Source organism: Lepidochelys olivacea (genome assembly GCF_965140295.1).
Source record: "Lepidochelys olivacea isolate rLepOli2 genome assembly, chromosome: 4".
NCBI lineage: Eukaryota > Metazoa > Chordata > Testudines > Cheloniidae > Lepidochelys > Lepidochelys olivacea.
Window position 1 is genome coordinate 117,662,310 of NC_140414.1, and position 19,679 is coordinate 117,681,988.

At 45.4% G+C, this 19,679-nt stretch overlaps 1 long non-coding RNA gene across 1 annotated transcript in view; it reads right to left on the bottom strand.

Annotated features, from left to right (window-relative positions):
* LOC311520279 overlaps positions 1–19,679 on the bottom strand; it is a 48,396-nt gene that overhangs the window by 24,213 nt on the left and 4,504 nt on the right. The gene's annotated exons all lie outside the window — the stretch shown is intronic.

The following is a 19,679-nucleotide window of genomic DNA, read 5'->3' on the forward strand; positions in this document are numbered from 1 at the left end:
CACCTTGTTGGCGAACAAGTTCAAAATGCAGGGGATCATCACATAGAACTTCACTCCATTTTAAGCGATCCTGGGCAAGTGTCTCCCAAGTGTCAATGTCAATATTACACTTTTTAGGTTGTCCTTCAGTAAGTCCTTATATCGCTTCCGTTGTCCACCCACGTTACGGTACCCTTCTTTCAGCTGAGAGAACAGGACCTGTTTTGGGAGGCGATGGTCTGGAAGATATGCTTTAGTCAGACAAGCTTTGGGGCTCAATGTAGGGTTATCTGGTTGTAATTCTGTGGCCTGTGTTATACAGGAGGTCAGACCAGATGACATAATGGTCCTTTCTGGACTTATAAATCTGACTACTTAAATAAGCAAAACTTGTGTATTCTTAATATGTTATGTAGTACTATAATAGTGTTTCTCAATAACCGGTCCATGGACCAACACCAGTTCCTGAGATCTCCCTGTCATAGTTTAGTTAGTAGTTATAGTAGACATGAGGTGTATACAAAGCATTGCAGTCCTAAATCATCATCTTGTGTCCTTTTATCACCCAATTTGTAAAGTCCATTGCCTATGACGTTACAAAAGTTTGGCTGTATGGATGCACTTTTGAACAAGCAAGCAAAAGGTAACTATTTGGGGGCTATACTTCTATTGTCTCTCCTTCTTGTGGATTGTTCTCTCTTCCTCCCCAGTGACTATATCAGTACAGCCTCTTAAATGCTTCTGTATCATCACTATTTGACAAAGCCCTGGCTGGGATGATTTAACTGGGAATTGGTCCTGCTTCGAGCAGGGGGTTGGACTAGATGACCCTCTGGGGTCCCTTCCAACCCTGATATTCTATGATTCTATTTAACATAATTGGATTATTTTTTACAAGAAGTCTCATTTCTGTTTCTTCAATCTATGTTGTTCCGCCCTTTGCACCCAGAACTTCTCTGTCCTTTCACGCTATGCATTCCTATCTTTCCATCTTGGATTCTTACCTGCATTTTTCAGGTTTTTGTCACCAACCTTTTAATCAAAAAATGTTGATGTATGATTTAATTTCTATAGAACATAAAATGTGTTCATTAGTCACTTTAATTTGCACACACTGGCAATATTAATAGGGTAAATTAATATTTAATAGCTAAAGTTTGTCATTGGGCAACACTGATTTGTTCTTGGGTCACATACAGTGTAAGGATTTTTTATGATTTTGATCAGAAGCACACTTGAGTACTCAAATTTAATAAACAATAAGACCACAGATGGCAGTTAATCTAATCTCTGACTAAATTAATTGATTTTGTAATTTGATACACATGGAGTTGTTTAAACAATAAGCACAATGTGATGCTAGTTGTCTTTAACAGGAGAAGGTGTGGATGTTGGCAGCAGAAGCTTCCATGGCAATTGGGAATGACAGATGAATGTATGTAATAGGAGAAACTGAGTATTGTGACAGACTGAGAAGAAGAGAAGCAGACAGGGCTCACCTTAGTGTGTTCGGGTGGGCTTAAGAAATAGTTTCGAATTGTTCCTTCCTCCATGTCCCAAAATATAACTGACTCCTGTTCACCATGATCATGCCACTAGACACAGCACTGGCCTGAAGATTTTTTTGCGGGGGGGCAGGGGGAGTCAGTTAAATGAGTCTTTTAAATACTCACCAAATGTTAATGATTTCTTTTGCATAAAAAGAGGAGAGAGGAGACTCTTTTTAGTTCTCATCTACACATCCTCCCCACCACCTCTTGCTACAAAAGTAAAGCCCAGCTGCTTATGCTGGAATCTGTATGTATTTGCAGGTATTCTAAAAAGTTTTACAAGGGACACTTGTCCAAATAAGATGAGGATCTGGCAACCACTAGTAGGTTTGCATACAAATCCCAGCCATTGAAGGGTTTGTATTCATGTGTGAATTTTTGCACACACAGAACACTTTGTGATGATAAAGTAACTTTTCATCTGTAATATGGGGGATCTGGGCTGACCATGCTTAAATTATACTTTACCATCCCAAATTCCTCTTACAACTGAGGCCAAACCAGGTAAAGTCATGGGAAGATTAATTTTCATGAACTTATCGACTCCAGATAAGCTATTTGCGGCTCACATTTATGCAATAAACACCCCACCCTCCCCTAACAGCTTGTCCAGGTTTCTGGTGAATCACCTGAGCTTGATGTAAGTCAAGAGTTCCCATCTCATGTGCTACTTAAAATGTGGTACAGAAAACTCAAGTAATGTACCGTTCCCGAAGCTGTACGGTCGGGATCCACTGCAGATGGCAATGGATGATAAATTTTATTTGGTAATTTTTTTACATAAACCTTGTACTTGAAATGTACAGGCATACTAACCCCTAAATGTATGTTCCAAATAAGAGATACAAATATGCAAAATAACGTACACCACAAATGTTAGCATTTGAACATCTGCTCTCAATGACCTATGAGTACCTTAAGAAAGACATACTTTATTACAAATAGGGAAACTTGCCTAACTAAACAAAAGAATGGGAGTGGGGAAATAAACTCCAAACTTTGCCACACTGTTTAATAATTTTAAACAAACTAAAAGGCAACCATAAAGGCATTCTGGGGAGTTGGCTTGAAGGATACCATACACTTCAGTGGCACGACATTTCAAAACAGGAAGCCCTCAAGGTTGCAAATGGCATGATGCCCATTCCATCTCTAAAGAAATGGGCTATGTTCTAGCTAATTTGGGCTTTGTATTCCCATCCATTGTGTGCAGCATGTGAAGCATGTTTTAAAAACAAGAATATTTATTGGCTAGTAAGCAGTAGTGAACTAAGCAATAGTAGTAAAAGGTTATTCCTAGAACACCAATAAGCAATCTATTGCTGTTAGATATGCTGAGGCATTTGTGCAAAGTAAATACTGAGATCAAACTGGGATGCTTATTTTAGAAGCAGTATATTATTCTTGGAGTACAAACTCATGTCATTAAAATTATTACTATATTAGCAAATGAATCATTTTAAAGACAAACTTTCTGAAACAAAATGGAAGATTTCAAAGCTTCGACTTTCTCTTCAGTGGATGAATCTATGATTGTGGGGCCACAAATGATATTTTTTCTGTGCTTTAGCAAAACTAGATCCATAAAATGAAAAGAATATTTTTGTGAATATAATTGATGGCAGAGGCTTTTTTCAAGGCAATTTTCTGTGCATCTTGCATAAATTAATGTGCTAATTTCTAGATTAAACTTCTAACACATTGGGTTTAGTATGCAGGTGGTGGTGGTGGTGGCCTGTGATATACAGGAGGTGAGACTACATGACCTGGTAGTCCCTTCTGGCTTTAAACTCTGATTTTAATGGTCAACTATCTCACAAACTGAGTAGCTGACAGAAAATCCATTTAGTAGAATACATGAGATGCTTGGAATTAAATTCTGCCCCTGTTGGTTGCATAGTGGCATATCAAACCTAGATCCTATGACCAGGAGCCTCCCCTGGATCCTTACTAACCATCAGGCTTTCTCTAAAACAAATGTTGTGAGAAATCCCATCACCTTAACACTTTACATAGGAGAGAGCTTCTCACACTCCTCCTGCTGTGGAGAAAGAGCAGGTGGCGAGCAGGGGAGGTGTCTTTCCTTTCCTCACTCTTTGATTTTGAAAGAAAAAAGCACTTCCCAGCAAGGCCAGCCAGCGTATGGTGGTTCGCACACTTTCTACACAGCCTTTCTGGGGCTTCCTGAATGTATGGTAATACACAAGTTAAGTTAGAAAGTTATGTTGTAGAGCTGCAAATAAGGAAGGTGGAAACAGGACAAGTATTTAAAATCGGCAAGACTGAACACCTCACGCTGGTATGAATAGGAGAAGGGAAACTGGTGGTGAGAGGGATCTGAGATTAGAGGAAGAAGTGGTCTGTCAGGTTGATGGAGCTGGAAGAGCTGATTTTATGGGAGGCACCTAACATTTTTGAGGCTCATAGTCCTGATTTGTCTTAATCAGCCTGTGGTGTGTGCATATAGTTCCCACTTACTTTATTAGGACTATTTGGACATCAAGTGGCAGAATTGTGCCCTGTGTCTATTCTAAAACAGTACATAAGCATACAGTAGAAGTGAAAAAGAAGAGAGAACTGCTATGCCAGCCAATTGATCCTCTTATTAGCACAGAAGTGTGTCCTAGAACATATTTGAGTTCATTGTCCTGTCTAGTCTAGTCTTAAATGTTCCAAGTGATGAATTTGCACCATTTCTCTTGGGAGATTATTCCAGAGCCTGATGGATCTCGCTACTAAGAAATTTCCCTGGTATTCAGTATAAATTATCCAATACTCAGTTACACCCCTTTTGTCTAGTTGTACCCCACGTTCCACCTTAGATAATTCCTCTCCATCCTTGATGTTTACACTCCAGGTATTTGCAGACTTTCTCCCCCTACACATACACTTTGTCATCTTAGTTAAACTGTATACATTCACTGTTAATTTTATCCCATTATTTATTTATTTTTAGAGTTTAACAATGCTTCTCATATTCTAAGTACCTCACAAATTAAAAAGACAATGTTCAACAAAAAAAGTAATTGAGCTGCTGTTACAATAATATCAGAGGTTTGCCTCGTAATAATTGTATAACCACCACCTATGTCTCAGTTCTTCAATCCAACGCTCTCACCAATTATCCAGGAACAAAGATGAGCCGTGCAGCCTGCCTATGTTAACAAACTGGGCTGTGGTGGACCTGGAGGAGCAAATTCCAAAGTAAAGACACAGAAATTGGCAGGGGAACCCAGAGGAAAGCTTAGCAGCTGATTTTATTTTTTTCCCCTGAAATTGACCAGATGTCGAGATGATGGTGTCCTAATGACCCAAACTTTTTTTTTATTAAAGACATTTAAAATAAAAGGGTTGAGTATCTCAACCAGTTGGTCAAAAAGACATTTTTAAGATAAGCTGATAGTAATATACACTGATCACTTTGCAAAGTTAAACATCAGAGTCAATTCAATGTTTTAAAATGTTTCTGATTCCAGTTAAACTATACTATTAGTTAACTCCACTTGTTTTTTAAAACAAAATCATGCAGGGTTTTTTGCAAGCTCTGTGTTTCTGAAATTGACAGACTTATTTAACATTTGCAAAAGTGCAAAAAGATTGTTTTTCTTTAAAAGGTTAGTGCTTGTAAATAAATTATACCAATATGACAGCCCTGTAGATGGATAAGTAGGAGGAAAGTTGTTCAGGGCAGTATAAGGAAGAAAAATTAGGAATAAGGGTATGAAACTAAGTAATGGGGAATTAGACCAAATATCAGGCAAACCTTAGTGCTGAGCTCTGAGACTGTGTCACAATCTCTTTAGTGAAGTGGTGCCAGTCCCATTGCTAGCAAAATCTTAAAACTAGAGTGAATGAAAATGAACTATAGGGCATAAATCCTCCAATGGGATAAGCCAGGGAACATAGTCAGCCGTTCATCTCTTTCTGTAAATCTTCTGTTCCCAAAATAGAATGTGTAGTGACAGTGCAAGCTTCCCAACTTAAAATGTGCCTTCACCCTTGCTTTAACCACTTGTGAGTGGCTGGAGACCAGAAGGGGAATTATGTTTGTTAATAAACAGAGCCGGCAAAGTACTAGGTTCTTCACAGACATGTATGAAGATATGAACCCTGCCCCCAAGAGCTTGCCAACTCTTGCAATTTTATCACAAGTCTTGTGATATTTGGTGGCTTTCTTTAAAGCTCTGGATCTTGGAGTCATGTGAATACATGAGAATCTGTTTTTTGTTTTGTTTTTTTAGTTTTATAGCTCTCTCAAACAAAAGTGTGAAAATGAGCCTAAAGTTTTAAAAACCAGAAGGCAAATAAAAAATCCAAAATGTATTATTTTTATAAACTGCATTATTCGTAAGACAATCTCATGATTTTGGGGCTTTACTCATGATTTCTGAACCAAGACACTTATAATCAAAAGATCCCATCCTGCAGTTAGATGGCCTTTCTTCTGAGAGTGCCAGACTCTGCCAATTAAGGCCAATTCTGATAGTTCTGGTGATGTGAATAGCTGTGTTCATCAATTCATTTCACATTCCCTGCTGCACAGCCATCTGGAATTGCTGACTTGGAGTGAGATTTGAACTGGGGACTAAAAAGGGGAAGACTCTTGTCTCATTACCAGTCCCCTAGTTATGCAGATCTGAAAAACAAATTTCACTTCTGAACTGAGGGCTTCTATACCAAGTTTCAACCTACAGCAATTTTTTTTAAACACGTAAAGAAATGTTTGTAGCAAAGATATACAGAAGTAATACTCAGGTCTGAAGGTAATTTTAATCTTCATCAATATTGTTCTGACAGAGATCTTTTAGGCTGTAGAACAGTGTCTCAAGGGAAATGGTGGATGCCCAATCATTTGGGAATTTTAAACTAGTTTGGGGGTAACAAAACAGTACAAAATATATTTGCATTATCAAGGAGATAGAATAGGTGACCTAATGTCTTTTCCTTTTCTAACTTCAATCGTTTTCTGCATTGTCATAAATATAAAGGGAAGGGTAAACCCCTTTGAAATCCCTCCTGGCCAGGGGAAAGCTCCTCTCACCTGTAAAGGGTTAAGAAGCTAAAGGTAACCTCGCTGGCACCTGACCAAAATGACCAATGAGGAGACAAGATACTTTCAAAAGCTGGGAGGAGGGAGAGAAACAAAGGGTCTGTGTCTGTCTGTATGCTGCTCTTGCCAGGGACAGAACAGGAATGGAGTCTTAGAACTTTTAGTAAGTAATCTAGCTAGGTATGTGTTAGATTATGATTTCTTTAAATGGCTGAGAAAAGAATTGTGCTGAATAGAATAACTATTTCTGTCTGTGTATCTTTTTTGTAACTTAAGGTTTTGCCTAGAGGGGTTCTCTATGTTTTTGAATCTAATTACCCTGTAAGATATCTACCATCCTGATTTTACAGGGGGGATTTCTTTATTTCTATTTACTTCTATTTTTTTATTAGAAGTCTTCTTGTAAAAAACTGAATGCTTTTTCATTGTTCTCAGATCCAAGGGTTTGGGTCTGTGGTCACCTATGCAAATTGGTGAGGCTTTTATTCCAACATTTCCCAGGAAAGGGGGGGTGCAAGTGTTGGGAGGATTGTTCATTGTTCTTAAGATCCAAGGGTCTGGGTCTGTAGTCACCTAGGCAAATTGGTGAGGCTTTTTACCAAACCTTGTCCAGGAAGTGGGGTACAAGGTTTTGGGAAGTATTTTGGGGGGAAGGACGCGTCCAAACAGCTCTTCCCCAGTAACCAGTATTAGTTTGGTGGTGGTAGCGGCCAGTCCAAGGACAATGGGTGTAATATTTTGTACCTTGGGGAAGTTTTGACCTAAGCTGGTAAAGATAAGCTTAGGAGGTTTTTCATGCAGGTCCCCACATCTGTACCCTAGAGTTCAGAGTGGGGGAGGAACCTTGACATGCATATTTGAATAAACAAGCAGTAATTTGGAGGAAGATTATGCAAGGATAGTCAATGTATGGAGAAGGACCAGAGCAGTCTTTTATTGTTTCAATATGTTGGCTTCCAGGAGATCTACACCTGGTGTGTCAATAAGGAAAATTATGTACTGTGAAATGTGCAATATTTCAATCTATTATAACTGGTTCTTTAGTGTATGTGTCAAACATGAATTTTTATTAAAGTTAAAAAAAAAAAATCACTTGAGAGCAAATGTAAAAAAAATCCACCCCAAAAGTGAGAGAACCTAAGCCCCTGAAAAGAGAGCTATAGAATGAAAGTTTCCTAAATGACAATGAACTCTACTTTCAGGACTTCATAATAGAAATCTAGTCAGTCTCATTTTGACACGACTGGGACTGATTAAACACACAAGATGAAAATGTACCTACTGAGAGTGAGCAGAAGCTGAGCAAGTCTGTTTCAAGGCTATAGGTGTGCTGACAATATGCCCCCCCCCGCTTTTTTTAATTTCCTCTGCCAGCAGCGTGTCTAGTAAAGATTCAGTATCACTTCTTTTTTTTTTTCTTTTCTTTTTTAAGCTCCTAGTATATCAGAGCTTTGTTACCATGATCTGTTGTTTTAGTTAAGCTCTAGCTCTTGGCTGTGTAATATACTAAAAAAAAATAGAAAAGACTTTTTGATGCAGGCTGTTACTTTACTATTCTTTCATTCAGCCAAGGGTAGAGCTGACACCTCAGTAATATTTTGAAATAATCAAGGAATCTTCTTTGTGTGGTAGGCAAAAATGAACCAGAAGAGTTTTCATGCGGTATTTAAAAGAATTGACGCTGTTCTCTGATGTACACACTTAAGTATATTTTATGCATTTTGCAAATATGAGCATTCTGTATCCAGTTTAATGAAACTTAGAAATTATCCAGTTAGGAATGGATTGTTATACCTTCTTGTGTTTTTATAGGAAAAGAAACTTCAGGAATTATTTTTATTTTTGAGTGCTTAATTACTTCAGTCTTTTGGTACTATTTAGTTTTAGTTTACTTTGAATTATTCTGCATTCAAAACTAGGAAACGTCTTTCCTTCCATTCCCACTGGTATTCCAGTGAACCCTGTTGCTCATTCAGAGGCTAAAACACAGTTGCAGTTAACACTGCAGATTTCTGTGGACAAATTGGAGAAGACAATTTTCTAGTTAATTAATCAGAAACAAACTTATCATAATAATACATTTGGCTTTCACGGCCTTTGAGAGCTTCTTGAGAGTACCAGAGCTCTATGTATTTTTTAAGTGAATGCAGCCCTTAATTTTGTGAGGCAGGATTTTGGAGATAAAGGAATCTAAACACTAAATATAGACTTACCCAGCTCAAAAAAATCAACAAATCCATGGACAAGGTAGATAATGGAATTATCTGATCTACTGGACTTTCTGAAGTGGCACTCCTGGCAGGTGCATTGTCCAGAAGAACATCCTGATTGGCAGGCAAAACATCGTCACTTGTGAAGGGGCTACTTTTAATTGTGCAAGTGATGTCACAGGAAATAAGTTGCTATACTGAGCTAAACAATGATCCATCCAGCCTAATATCCTGTCACTTACAGGGCCAATGCCAGAGGCTTCAGAAGAACACCGTGTAAACCCATATGAGGCAATATTCCAGATGCAGTACTCCACTACTATATCACTAGTGCAAATTTCTTCTTTATCTGGGCTGATGATTAATTTATGACCTGCAACAGGAAGATTAACAGCCTTTGCTAGTGTAATTACAGCAGCTATTCATGACAGTAAACAGACTTTTATTTAGTTATTGTAATATTAATTTGGAACACCTGTGTATGGTAGGGTTACCTGCAAAAATCTAGAGCCTATACCCTACCAAGGCTCAAGGCGTGACCCGGTCAATTTAGGTACCTGCCCTTTCCCATGGGATTTAGGGCTCTACAGGTCTGCAGAACCTTTTCCCAGGGAGAGAGCCTTACACAGCTGTGCTCGAAACATCTATTTATTAGCAACACACACAGACTACATATACCAAGCAAATCTCTTATGCTCTCCATTCCCAATATACAGACCAAATTCACCTGATGGCCAGTCAGGATCCTCACATCTGGGGGTTTCCAGCAATGCCTCTGCACCTCTTGGTCATGCAGAGGGGTCAGAGTTCTAGCAGCTTGATGTTAAATTCCAGTCTGGAGATGGTTCCCAAAGAGCACTAGTTTTTTACATTATATAGGTAAAACTAGCTACCTTCTTTAACTTCACTAAATATATCATAGAATCATAGATTTTAAGGTCAAAAGGGACCATTATGATCGTCTAGTCTGAACTCCTGCACAACGCAGGCCACAGAGTCTCACCCACCAACTCCTGTAACAAACCCCTAACTTATGTCTGAACTACTGAAGTCCTCAAGTCGTGATTTAAAGACTTCAAGGTGCAGAGCATCCTCCAGCAAGTGACCTGTGCCCCATGCTACAGAGGAAGGCGAAAAACCTCCAGGGCCTCTGACAATCTGCCCTGGAGGAAAATTCCTTCCCGACCCCAAATATGGCTATCAGCTAAACCCTGAGCATGTGGGCAAGACTCACCAGCCAGACACCCAAGAAAGAATTCTCTGTAGTAACGCGGATCCCACCCCATCTAACATCCCATCACATGCCATTGGGCATATCTACCGCTAATATTTGAAGATCAATTAATTGCAAAATTAGGCTATCGCATCATATCATACCTTCTATAAACTTATCAAGCTTAGTCTTGAAGCCAGATATGTCTTTTGCCCCCACTTCTTCCCTTGGAAGGTTGTTCCAGAAGTTCACTCCTCTGACGGTTAGAAACCTTCATCTAATTTCAAGTCTAAACTTCCTGATGGCCAGTTTATATCCATTTGTTCTTGTGTCCACATTGGTACTGACCTTAAATAATTCTTCTCCCTCCATGGTATTTATCCCTCTGATATATTTATAGACAGCAATCATATCTCTCGTCAACCTTCTTTTAGTTAGGCTAAACAAGCCAAGCTCCTTGAGTCTCCTTTCATAAGACAGGTTTTCCATTCCTTGGATCATCCTAGTAGCCCTTCTCTGTACCTGTTCCAGTTTGAATTCTTCTTTCTTAAACATGGGAGACCAGAACTGCACACAATATTCCAGATGAGATCTCACCAGTGCTTTGTATAACGGTACTAACACCTCCTTATCTCTACTGGAAATACCTTGTATGATGCATCCCAAGACCGCATTAGCTTTTTTCACGGCCATATCACATTGGCGGCTCATAGTCATCCTGTGATCAACCACTACTCCGAGTTCCTTCTCCTCCGCTGTAACTTCCAAGTAATATGTCCCTAGTTTATAACAGAAATTCTTGTTATTAATCCCTAAATGCATGACCTTGCACTTTTCACTATTAAATTTCATCCTATTACTATTACTCCAGTTTACAAGGTCATCCAGATCTTTCTGTATGATATCCCAGTCCTTCTCTGTATTGGCAATACCTCCCAGTTTTGTGTTATCCGCAAACTTTATTAGCACATTCCAGTTTTTTGTGCCAAGGTCATGTGACAAAGTTCCTCCTCTGCCTTGGTGGGTCTGCACTTATTGGCGGATTTTCTTGCCTCTGAGGTTCATGGCAGCCCTCAGTTTGGCCACTTTCGTGGCTCAAATCCGCCGTTCATTCAGTTAGCCTCATCACTGGCCAGCATGGGGAAAGGAAGAAAGACAATCCCCTCAGTCTCTGCTGATCCACCTAGTGGATTGGGGAACAGGCCAGAGACCTGCCCTTCTGGTGGAACCCACAGTCCAGTTCAACTCCTCCGTTATCAAATAGGGAGTAAGGGGGATGGAGGGATCGGGGGAACCCAGGCCCGCCCTGTACTCCGGGTTCCAGCCCAGGGCCCTGTGGATTTCAGCTGTCTACAGTGGCTCCTGTAACAGCTGCGTGACAGCTACGACTCCCTGGGCTACTTCCCCCTGGCCTCCTCCCAACACCTTCTTTATCCTCACCACAGGATCTTCCTTCTGGTGTCTCCCCTTCCCTCCCTGCTCATGATGGCAGGGGATGAGACGGCTGGGGCCCCTCCAGCAGCCCCTCTCCTGCCTTCCCCTCCATCACCCCCCCAAGCCTCTACCTCCGCTGCCGAACCACCTGCCACTGCCCCCGCTGGGGCGCCAGCAGCGGCGGGCACTGGGATGACCTCTGCTGCTGCCATGTCCCTCACCCCCTCAGATTCTGGGGGAGCCCCACCAGCCGGCGGGAAGGGCCAGGGTAAGAAGAAGGAGAAGGGCCCCGCTAAAAAGACCAGGCCCCCCATGGCAGGGGCTACCCCCACTGCCACGGACCTACCACCGGCCGCGGCGTCCCTCCCCGCTGTTCCCTACACCAGCTCTGCGGGTGTCCCTCCCCCGGCCCCCAGGGCGTACGCCCAGGTGGCGGCAGCCCCCCTGCTTGCTGCTATATCATCTCTCCCGCCCACTGCCTCCACTATCATCTGTAGCGGCCGGGGCCCCTTCCCCACCATGACCAGGAAGCACAGCGTCCGTTGCCTCCTGGTGCCCACCTCACCCCACGTGGAGACCTACATGCGGGCATTGGCGAGGGTGGTGGGGCCAACGGCCATTGTGGCGGCCTCCAAAATGTATGGCAAGATGGTCTTCTTCTTAGCATCGGAGGCCGCCGCCCAGGAGGCGGTGGAGAAGGGCCTGGCAGTGGTGGGGGGGTGTTCGTCCCCCTGGAGCCACTAGAGGACCTGGGCGTCCACCTGGTCCTGACCTCTGTCCCTCCCTTTCTTCCCAATGCTACCCTGGTACCCGCCCTCTCCACCCTGGGGAAACCCATCTCCATTAGCAGCCCTCTTCCGCTGGGCTGCAAAGACCCTGCCCTCCATCACGTCCTCTTGTTCCGTCGGCAAACGCAGCTTCAAATGCTGCTGGCGGCGCGTGACAGAGAGGCACTCGAGGGGTCCTTCCTGGTCCCCTACTAGGGGGCCCATTACCGGCTGCATTATTCCACAGGGGAGGCCCGGTGCTACCTCTGCCGGGTGATGGGGCACGTCCGGAGGGACTGCCCCCTGGCCTGGCAAGGGGGGGTGTCTGGGACCCCCGAGACCTGGCAGGGCGCCGGCCCCGTCATCGCCAGTGCCCCTGACTGCCCGGCGCCCAGAGCCACCCCTCCTCCTCCTCCTCAGTCCACCAGCGCTCCCGCTCGCGCCCAAGGGGTACTTCCTGCAGCGCGCCCAGACGAGCGGGAGAGCCCCGCCTCTTCTGCCTGCAATCTGGCAGGGCCCCTAGAGAAGGGTATGGCAGGGATACCACCAAGCATGGGAGAGGGCCCGCCCCAGGGGGAATCTTCCCTCCCTCATGCCACCCCACCTCTGCCTCCCACAGTCCCTGAACCATCGCCCCTGCCCCCGACCCGACTCCCGTTAGCCGACCCCTGGATGATGCCATGGAGGGCTGGGTCCTAGTCCAGGGGAAGCGGGGCAAGCGGAAGGCTCGAGCTCCGCTCCTTTCCACCAATGTGGAAGCCCCCCAGAAGACAAGAAAGGGGGGCACCGATGCTGAGCCTTCTGCCTTGCCCGTGGGTGCGTTCCATCCACCGGTACTGGCTGGGGAAGACGTGGCAGCACGGGAGGGCAGTACTATCCCTCCATTGGAGTCCCTTCCCTCCAAGGCCCCCGATAGAGCCCCTCCAGCCCCGTTACCATCCGGAGCCCCTGTGAGCCCCAGGGCGAGCGTTGCTTCAGGCTCTGGTGGGGAGAACTCCAGGGTGGTGGAAGGAGAGCTCCTTTCCATCTACGAGGAGATCGAGGCCCTGGGTCTTACCCCGCTCACCCAGGGGGAGGACGACCCTCTGCCAGCGGGCCTCGATCTGAGCAATCTCACCCTGCCCCCCTTCTCCATGCTCCTTCCCCCTAACCGCTGTTTCTGCTTCCACCTCCGAGGGTTCCCTGGGCTCCTCCATTTGCCCGGCCACGGGTGGCACCCTGTTGACGGCCGTCGAGCCTACTGAGGCAACGGCTGGTGCCATGCAGCTGGGACCCGAGCCCCACTGAAGGCTGTCCACCTTTCAATGCTGTGGCTACTACGCCGGCCATGGAGCCAGAGCCCGGCATCACAGAGGGCTCCCTTCCCCACCCCCCAGATTCCTGAGCTTGACATAGAGGGGCCATTTCCCAGCGGCCTAGCTACTGGGACCCAGGATCCTGCCTTTGCCCCTCTCCCTGACTCTGCTCCCGATCCCTGCCCTGCTCCTACTCTAGATCCCTGCCCTGCTCCTGATGCCAACCCTGTCCCTGTCCCCTCCACTTCCCCTGATACCATTGCCGCCCCGGGGCCATCATCTCCTCACTCCCAGAGGATAGCCCCCAGGGAGCGGCCTCTGTATTTCCCTGTCCCGACTCACCAGGGGCTGCTATCTTCCCTCCGCCACCCCCAATTGAGCCAGAGTTTGAGGGGGGCCACATGGGGTCATCAGATGCCACGTCAGGGGTCCGCCCCTTGCCCAGTCACTGTCTGGGCCGAGTCTTTGCAGAGCAGGGTCCTCCCTCTTTCGTGCAGGCGAGCTGTGCTCGCCTTATTGCCAAAGAAGGGGGACCTCCGCAATTTACGAAATTGGCGTCCCTTCTCGCTCCTCAGCACGGACTATAAAGTCGTGGCAAAAGCAATCTCGCTGCGGCTAGGGTCCATCTGGCGGACATGGTCCACCCAGACCAGACCTACACCATCCCGAGCCACAGCATCTTTGACAACCTATATCTGGTCCGGGACTTTTTCGAACTCGGGTGTAGGGATGGTCGGTCGTTTGCCCTCCTGTCCTTGGATCAGGAGAAGGCGTTCGACAGGGTGGACCACGGATACCTCCTAAGCACTCTACAAGCATTTGACTTCGGACCCCAGTTTATGGGTTTTCTCTGGGTGCTGTACACCTCCGCAGAGTGTCTGGTCAGGCTCAACTGGACCCTGACCGAACCGGTCAGCTTCGGCCGAGGAGTACAGCAAGGGTGCCCCCTCTCGGGCCAGCTGTATGCTCTGGCGATCGAGCCCTTCCTCTGTCTCCTCTGCAGGAGGTTGACGGGGTTGGGGATGCAGGAGACAGAGCTGTGGCTGGTCCTGTTGGCGTACACTGATGACGTGCTCCTCGTGGTCCAGGACCCGGCGACTTGGCGCGGGTGGAGGCTTGCCAGGCCATCTATTCAGCAGCCTCCTCTGCCCAGGTCAACTGGGTCAAGAGCTCTGGCTTGGTGATAGGGGACGGGTGGCAGGTGAGCTCCCTCCCACCCGCGCTTCAGGCCATCCGGTGGAGCACGGGTCCGCTGCTCTAGCTCAGCATTTACCTTTCTGCCACGCATCCCTCTCTGCCAGAGAACTGGCACAATTTAGAGGGCGGAGTGATAGAGCGGCTCCGGAAATGGACAGGACTACTCCGGTGCCTCTCCCTTCGAGGGAGAGTGCTGGTGATTAATCAACTAGTCCTGTCCATGCTCTGGTACCGGATCAACACCCTGGTCCCGGCCCCGGGTTTCCTGGCCAACCTCAGGACATCGATTCTGGAGTTATTTTGGTCAGAACTGCACTGGGCCCGTGCAGGGGTTCTCCATTTACCCCTAGAGGAGGGAGGGCAGGGCCTGAAGTGTCTGCACACTCAGGTCCATGTCTTCCGCCTCCAGGACCCGCAGAGGCTCCTTTATGATGCAGGTAGTCTGGTGTGGAGCATACTGGCGCACGCCTTCCTGCGCCGTTTCCGAGGGCTCTGATACGACCGGCAGTTCCTTTATCTCCATCCAAGAGGTCTTCCGCAAGACCTCTCTGGGCTGCCTGTCTTCTACCAGGACCTCCTCTGGACCTGGAAACTGTTTTCAACAACCAGGTCCATGGCGGCCACCGAGGGGGCAGATCTCCTCGCAGAGCTCCTGCTACACAACCCCCAACTCCGCGTGCAGGTGGAGGAGTCCCCCTCGGTGCGCCAGAGGTTGGTCCTGGCAGAAGTCACAAGAGTCGTAGACCTCCTGGACTATGACCGGGGAAACTGGCTGGATCCCCTGACACGCTCAGCGCATGGGGCTCTCCAGACCTCGTACTCCCCGGTGCGTACTTCAGGAGGTGAAGGCCGCTTTGCCGCCCACTGCTCGGGTTTATCTTGACCGGGTCCTGCGCGAGGGCACGTCCCGCCCATCCTCCACTCCAGGCCCGCCGGACCTTTTCATCGGGCTCCGTGGACCCAACTGACCCCCCCCACCCCTTCACCGTGATTTGTTTCCAGACTGCGCCAAGGAAACATCTATACACGCTCGTGCTCCACGTCCTTCACGTCCTCACCCTCGTGTCCCGCCCCGATACAAAATGGCGGGACCTCCTGCCATCTTTGGAAGGTGAGGAGCCCCAGTGGGCCAGCCTATATTCCACCTTGGTCCCGAGGCCAGCCGGGGATATCAGTTGGCAGCTCCTTCACGGAGCTGTGAGCATGGGTGTGTACTTGGCGCAGTTCACCCCATCCCAGAAACCTGCCCCTTTTGCAGCGTGAGGGAAACCCTGGCACACATATATTTGGAGTGTGCCAGGCTGCAGCCCCTTTTCCGGCTCCTCACAAATATTTTATTATGGTTTTGGTTGCACTTTTCCCCTCACCTTCTTATTTATACACTCCCTATCTGGCTCCACAAAGTCACGGGATCTCCTGGTCAACCTCCTCCTGGCCCTTGCTAAAATGGCCATCTATAAAGCCAGAGCGAGAAGGTTGGCCGATGGAGTCTCCTGTGACTGTGGGGCCTATTTCCGATCCTCTGTCCATTCACGTATCCGGGCAGAGTTCATCTGGGCGGCGTCCACTGACTGCCTTGACGCTTTTGATGAGCAGTGGGCACTGTCCGGGGTTCTCTGCTCGGTGTCCCCGTCCGATTCCCTTCGTTTGACCCTTTGACCACACTCCTGTCCCTGTTATTTCATTAGTTGTCCCCCGTATTTATTTGGTGTCTGGGTCCTGTGGATCACCCTCTTAGGCTGGGGAGGGGGATCCTTTAGTAGTGGATCCCAATAGGATCACTCTCCTGTAGCCTTCTTGCCCGACCCTGTCACAGTCAGTAATAAAAAGATTAAATAAGATTGGTCCCAAAACCGATCCCTGAGGAACTCCACTAGTAACCTCCTTCCAGTCTGACAGTTCACCTTTCAGTGTGACCTGCTGTAGTCTCCCCTTTAACCAGTTCTTTATCCACCTTTCAATTTTCATATTGACTCCCATCTGTCATAAATATAAAGGGAAGGGTAAACCCCTTTGAAATCCCTCCTGGCCAGGGGAAAGCTCCTCTCACCTGTAAAGGGTTAAGAAGCTAAAGGTAACCTCGTTGGCACCTGACCAAAATGACCAATGAGGAGACAAGATACTTTCAAAAGCTGGGAGGAGGGAGAGAAACAAAGGGTCTGTGTCTGTCTGTATGCTGGTTTCTGCCAGGGATAGACCAGGAATGGAGCCTTAGAACTTTTAGTAAGTAATCTAGCTAGGTATGTGTTAGATTATGATTTCTTTAAATGGCTGAGAAAAGAATTGTGCTGAATAGAATAACTATTTCTGTCTGTGTATCTTTTTTGTAACTTAAGGTTTTGCCTAGAGGGGTTCTCTATGTTTTTTAATCTAATTACCCTGTAAGATATCTACCATCCTGATTTTACAGGGGGGGATTTCTTTATTTCTATTTACTTCTATTTTTTATTAAAAGTCTTCTTGTAAAACACTGAATGCTTTTTCATTGTTCTCAGATCCAAGGGTTTGGGTCTGTGGTCACCTATGCAAATTGGTGAGGCTTTTATTCCAACATTTCCCAGGAAAGGGGGGGTGCAAGTGTTGGGAGGATTGTTCATTGTTCTTAAGATCCAAGGGTCTGGGTCTGTAGTCACCTAGGCAAATTGGTGAGGCTTTTTACCAAACCTTGTCCAGGAAGTGGGGTACAAGGTTTTGGGAAGTATTTTGGGGGGAAGGACGCGTCCAAACAGCTCTTCCCCAGTAACCAGTATTAGTTTGGTGGTGGTAGTGGCCAGTCCAAGGACAATGGGTGTAATATTTTGTACCTTGGGGAAGTTTTGACCTAAGCTGGTAAAGATAAGCTTAGGAGGTTTTTCATGCAGGTCCCCACATCTGTACCCTAGAGTTCAGAGTGGGGGAGGAACCTTGACACCATCTTTTCCAATTTAGATAATAAATCGAGGTAAATTAGATCCACTGCATTCCCTTTGTCTAAAAAATCTGTTACCTTCTCAAAGAAGGAGATCAGGTTGGTTTGACATGATATACCTTTTGTAAAGCCATGTTCTATTTTGTCCCAATTACTATTGACCTCAATGTCCTTAACTACTTTCTCCTTCAAAATTTTTTCCAAGACCTCGCATACTACAGATGTCAAACTAACAGGCCTGTAGTTACCTGGATCGCTTTTTTTACCTTTCTTAAAAATAGGAACTATGTTAGCAATTCTCCAGTCATACGATACAACCCCTGAGTTTACAGATTGATTAAAAATTCTTGCGAACGGGCTTGCAATTTCATGGGCCAGTTCCTTTAATATTCTTGGATGGAGATTATCTGGGCCCCCTGATTTAGTCCCATTAAGCTGTTCGAGTTTTGCTTCGACCGCGGATGTGGTAATATCTACCTTCATATCCTCATTTCCATTTGTCATCCTACCATTATCCCAAAGCTCCTCATTAGCCTCGTTAAAGACTGAGGCAAAGTATTTGTTTAGATATTGGGCCATGCCTAAATTATTCTTAACCTCCACTCCATCCTCGGTGTTAAACAGTCCTACTTCTTCTTTCTTTGTTTTCTTATTTATATGGCTATAGAACCTTTATATGGCTATCACATTATTCTGTACCCCTAAGTAATAAATTTAACTAATCACACACTAGCATTTATGTTTTCTCCTCCCTGCTCAACTCTTTTTACATTTTATCTTTCATGCCAAATTGTAACTTATTTATGACTTTCTTTGTGCAGATGGTCAGCATAAATTCACTGGTCAGAGCTTGTCTTATCTATTTTACCAATTCTTGGGTCTTTCTGTTTCCTGCCTAAACTTCCCAGTGCCTGGATGTCTCTACTTTACAACCCTTGATGTTAGAACTCTTGTTATGGCCATTCCTGATGTGGGGGCACCTTAGCAGCAGTGGAGCATTTTTTCCCTTAATTTGAGTGGTGAAATCCCTGAGTTTCACCCAAGGCTGGTTTAGTATGGGGAGAGTTAAATCTCAGACCTAAGGTAGTGGATCAGAATCTCACTTTGTCCTTCTCTATTAAACTGCAATTAGTAATCTATCCTCTGTGGGGTTAACAGCAGTACATTTTCAGCTGCAGAGTTGCTCTGGTGATGACACACTTAAATTACTCGGTCACTTAGGGGAACCTTATAGTGAGTGAGTGACATTACACAGTTGTTGGGAAAACAGAAAAACACTTTAAAATGAGTAATAAATTAAATAAAACCAGCCATTCCTGACAAATAGCATCTATAGAGACAGCATATTAAAATATGTAGATATAGAGTGGAGTATTGCATCTGGAATATTGCATCCTGAGCATTTATATTGGTATATATTTCAGAGGTTTTTACATTCCCGCTAAATTGTCAAATAATGGCACGCTGAAACATGATACTCCAGTTTACACCACCAAAAGTAATCTCAGCCATTACTCAATCTGTTGGTGTTATAATTAGGCACATGGTTGTGATTTTGTTTAGCTTAGGTATCTTTCACTATCGTCTGAAGTACAGGGGCCTGGCATCTTGTACTAAATTCTTCTCAAGGAGAATATTTCTAAAATGTTTGCAAGCCACAAACATTAAAGTAACTTAAAAGGAAAAACAAGTTTTTTCTTTTGCTCATATCACAAACTATTAAACCTTCTTGAAGTAAAAAACTAAGAGGAAAACTGAATTAGTTTTTTGTATATTTTAAACCTCCACATGACAGCAATAATCTAACATCTAAAAATAAACTATGAAAACTCTTATGGACTGAAACATTCTGTTAAATGTGGTCTCTATTCACATGATTACAGTGACCCTAGCATGGACGGCTATAATAGGCTGGGGAAGGCAGAGCTCATTTCTTAGTACCCTAGCTGAGTTTATGGGACAGAGTTAGAAAAAATATTGTCTTGTAAATTGGCCCCAGCCCAGGCAGACAGCTCCTCTTCCAGGAAGGGAAGCCTGCTGGGGATAGGGCAGCTGGGACTTGGGTGGCTGGGGCCA